Source organism: Schistocerca gregaria, chromosome 9 (assembly GCF_023897955.1).
Source record: "Schistocerca gregaria isolate iqSchGreg1 chromosome 9, iqSchGreg1.2, whole genome shotgun sequence".
In the NCBI taxonomy this organism is placed as follows: domain Eukaryota; kingdom Metazoa; phylum Arthropoda; class Insecta; order Orthoptera; family Acrididae; genus Schistocerca; species Schistocerca gregaria.
The window spans coordinates 207,145,738-207,150,526 of NC_064928.1; positions in this window are offsets into that span (position 1 = coordinate 207,145,738).

The following is a 4,789-nucleotide window of genomic DNA, read 5'->3' on the forward strand; positions in this document are numbered from 1 at the left end:
TGTGGAGACCTCTCGCCCCACGTGTCGAGGAATTCGCGGTACGTCCACCCGGCCTCCCGTATGCCCACTATACGCCCTCGCTCAAAGTCCGTCAACTGCACATATGGTTCACGTCCACGCTGTCGCGGCATGCTACCAGTGTTAAAGACTGCGATGGAGCTCCGTATGCCACGGCAAACTGGCTGACACTGACGGCGGCGGTGCACAAATGCTGAGCAGCTAGCGCCATTCGACGGCCAACACCGCGGTTCCTGGTGTGTCCGCTGTGCCGTGCGTGTGATCATTGCTTGTACAGCCCTCTCGCAGTGTCCGGAGCAAGTATGGTGTCAATGTGTTCTTTTTTCCATTTCCAGGAGTGTAGAATGTGATAATTTTTTTGTATAACGATGTTACTTCAGGCATGGTGGTGTGGGGAGCTATAATCATATATATATATATATATATCACGGTAGGTAGCGATTGAGGGAAAGCTGACACTATAACTGTACTACATTTATGTCTTGGGTCCTCACGTGTCATCCCTCACTTGACGGTACATTGGTGACATCTTTCAACAGGACTCTTCCACGCGTAGCAAGGCTCTCTGAGAACTTACTGCATGACGATGAGGTACTGTAGTAGCCAGCAATATGCCCCGATCGGTCTCAGAAAATGCGTGCGATAGACTGAGACCTCTATTCCGTCCCAGTGCCACCATGGAGGACATAAAACACCAGTTACAACAGTTATAAGCTAGCTTGCCTCAGGAGGGAATACAACAGCCTTATGACAGTCCAATCTACACGATATTAGCGTGGTGCCTCTAGTTGGTTACTAATTTCGTCCGGTGTGACATACTACCACGCATGTGGTTTCGTATTGCTGATTATTCCGCACCTCACATTGCTGCCTTGCGCCACGCTAGATAAATTCCATCCTTGTGCCCGTTTCCACATCAAAGTGCAACTCTACCTGTTTGTATTGGTTTACATTTTCTAAACTACGAATGTTACAGCAGTTACGAAGACGGCGGTAGATTTGCAATTAATCATTCCCTGTGTATCTGCAGCTGCTCAGTTACGAACGACAATAACGGCAGTATTACATTTGTTTCGCCATTCCTGCACATGTCTTTGGAGGTAACTTAATAGTCGTACTCTACCAGTGAAGACGTTCGCGAGGACGAGTGTTGTTTCAACAGCTGGGTATCCTTTGGAAATACTCACGAGCCACAACTGGAACATTCGTTTTAAACAGCAAGTCAGCGCTCCACGATTTACTTGAAACTGGTTCAGTAGGCGGCAGTCAGCATAAATTATTCTGCAGCACCTCTAGCTGCAGTGGCTCGGGCAGGTAACCAGTTACGCGATACGCTCACATAATAGCTCGAAAACGTAGCGTGCTTGCTCGTTCAGTGTAGGTCACTATTATTAAAAAGCTGTTACAAACAACGTACGGCCTTTGTTGCAATATGTGGGCCAACTTGTGAATAAGGACAACCATCAGCTATAAGTCTATGACCTGTACTCGTACATCCATTATGTACAACCGGCATAGGTCAGACATTGTAAATGAAAAACGCATGGTTGATGATATATGGGAGTTGCGGTGAGACCGTGAGTCGTGTACGGATAGCCAAATGGTAGGGCAAACTCCCGCGATAGGCGGGAAAACAGCGATCGAGCCCCGGCCCGGTACATCTTTTCATTGCCCTCATCCCATTCTACAGCAGATGGTTGTCATTATTTGCAGTTGCGAAGATATATAAAGTAGGTCTAAAATTATCAGTGTATTCACCACAGTATACATATGTTCACTATAGAATTCTGACTTGTATAGTGAACCTGCACTGTATGATCAAAAGTATCCGGACTCTTGGCTGAAAATAACTTAGAAGTTCGTGGCGCCCTCCATCGGTAATGCTGGAATTCAATATGGTGTTGGCCCACCCTTAGCCTTGATGACAGCTTCCACTCTTGGCGAATCGCAGCCCATTCCTCACGGAGTGATGCACTGACAAGAGGTATTGATGACAGTAGGTGAGGCCTGGCACGAAGATGGCATTCTAAACCATCATAAAGGTGCTCTGTAGGATTCGTTTCAGGACTCTGTGCAAGCCAGTCCATTACAGGGATGTTATTGTTGTGTAACCACTCCGCCACAGGCCGTGCATTATGAACAGGTTCTTGGTCGTGTTGAAAGCTGCAATCGTTATCCTCGAATTGCTCTTCAACAATGGGAAGCAAGAGGATGCTGAAAATATCAATGTCGGCCTGTGTTGTGATAGTGCCACGCAAAACAACAAGGGATGCAAGCCCCCGCCATGAAAAACGCGATCACATCACAACACCACCAACCGAAAATCTGCTTGTTGAACATAGAGACTACTGTCCTATTCCACTCTATTTTGAGACCATTTTCAAATAAACTATTTGATCAAAAGTATCCGGATACCTCCAAAAACGTACGTTTTTCATGTTAGGTGCATTGTAGTGCGACCTATTGCCAAGTAATCCATATCAGCGACCTCAGTAGTCATTATATCGCGAGACAGCGAAATGGGGCGCTACGAGGTACTAACGGACTTCGAACGTGATCAGGTGATTGGGTTGTGCCACACGTCTGTAAGCAATATTTTCACACTTCTAAACATCCCTAGGTCCACTGTTCCCGATGTGATAGTGAAGTGGAAACGTGAAGAGACACGTACAGTACAAAAGCGTACAGGCCTACCTTTTCTGTTCACTGAGAGAAACTACCTACAGTGGAAGAGAGTCGTTATGTGCAGGAGGTAGGCATCTATCCAGACCATCACACAGGAATTCCAAACTTCATCAGGATACACTGCAAGTACTAGGCGAGAGGTGACCAATCTGGGATTTCAGAGTCGAGCGGTTACTCAAAAGAAACAAATCACGTCGGTAAATGCCAAACAACGCCTCGCTTGGTGGAAGGATGGTAAACATTGGACCATTGAACAGTGGAAAAACGTTTTGTGGAGTGGCGAATCACGGTACACAATGTAGCGATCCGATGGCAGGGTGTGGGTATGGCGAATTCTCGGTGATCGTCATCTGCCAGCGTGTGTAGTGCCAACAGTAAAATGCGGAGGCGGAAGTGTTATGGTGTGGTCGTGTTTCTGATGGAGGGGCCTTTCACAACTTGTTGTTTTGCGTGGCACTATCAGAGCACAGTCCCACATTGATGTTTAAAGCAACTTCTTGCTTCCCACTGTTGAAAAGTAATTTGGGGATGGCGATTCCGTCTTTCAACACGATCGAGCACCTGTTCATATTGCACGACCCGTAGCGGAGTGGTTACACGACGATAACATCCCTGTAATTGGTTGTAATATAACAATGGGGTGTGAGTCGTTTCGGCTTCTATATATATTATGAGCAATTAGACCCTTTCACTGTTACTGACCTACGGTTTCGCGTGTGGCGTCATAGAAAACTTGCACGTCGACTTCCGAGCCTTTTACAGACTTTTTATTTTGTCATCAGTCTTCTGACTGGTTTGATGCGGCCCGCCACGAATTCCTCTCCTGTGCCAACCTCTTCATCTCAGAGTAGTACTTGCAATCCACGTCCTCATATATTTGCTGGATGTATTCCAATCTCTATCTTCCTCTACACTTTTTCCCTCTATACCTCCCTCTAGTACTATGGAAGCCATTCCCTCATGTCTTAATAGATATCCTGTGTCCTTCATCTTACAGGGTTTCCCATATATTCCTTTCCTGTCAGATTCTGCGCAGAACCTCATCATTCCTTACCTTATCACTCCACCTAATTTTCAACATTTATCTCTAGCACTTTACCTCAAAATGCTTCGATTTTTTCTATTCCGATTTCGTCAAAGTCCATGTTTCACTGTCATACAATGTTGTACTTCAGACGTACATCCTCAGAAATTTCTTCCTCAAATTAATTCCGATATTTGATATTTGTAGACTTCTCTTGACCTGTAATGCCCTTTTTGCCATTGCTAGTCTGCTTTTGATGTCCTCTTTGCTCCGTCCGTCATTGGTTATTTTACTGCCTAGGTAGTAGAATTCCTTAACTTCATTGACTTCGTGACCATCAAGCCTGATGTTAAGTTTCTCGCTGTTCTCATTTCTACTACTTCTCATTACCTTCGTCTTTCTTGGATCAAATCTCAATTCTTACTCTACACTCGTTTGACTATTCATTCCGTTCAGCAGACAACGTAATTCTTCTTTACTTTTACTCAGGACAGCAATGTTATCAGCGAATCGCATCATTGTTGTTCTTTAAGCTTGAATTTTAATTCCACTCCTGAACCTTTCTTTATTCCCAGGATTGCTTCCTCGATATAGAAGTTGAACAGTAGGGGCGAAAGGCTACATGTTTGTCTTACACTCTTTTTAATAAGAACATTTCGTTTTTGGTCGTCCATTCTTATTATTCTCTCTTGGTTATTGTACATATTGTATATGACCCGCCTCTCCCCATAGCCGGTCGAAGTGGCCGCGCGATTCTGGACGCTGCAGTTTGGAACCGCAAGACATCTACGGTCGCAGGTTCGAATCCTGCCTCGGGCATGGATGTGTGTGATGTCCTTAGGTTAGTTAGGTTTAACTAGTTCTAAGTTCTATGGGACTAATGAACTCAGAAGTTGAGTCCCATAGTGCTCAGAGCCATTTGAACAATCTCCCCATAGCTTACCCCTATTTTTCTCAGATTTTCGAAAACCTAGCACCATTTTACACTGACGAACGCTTTTTCCGAGTCGACTAATCGTATGAGCGTGTCTCGATCTTTCTTTAGTATTGCTTCCATTATTA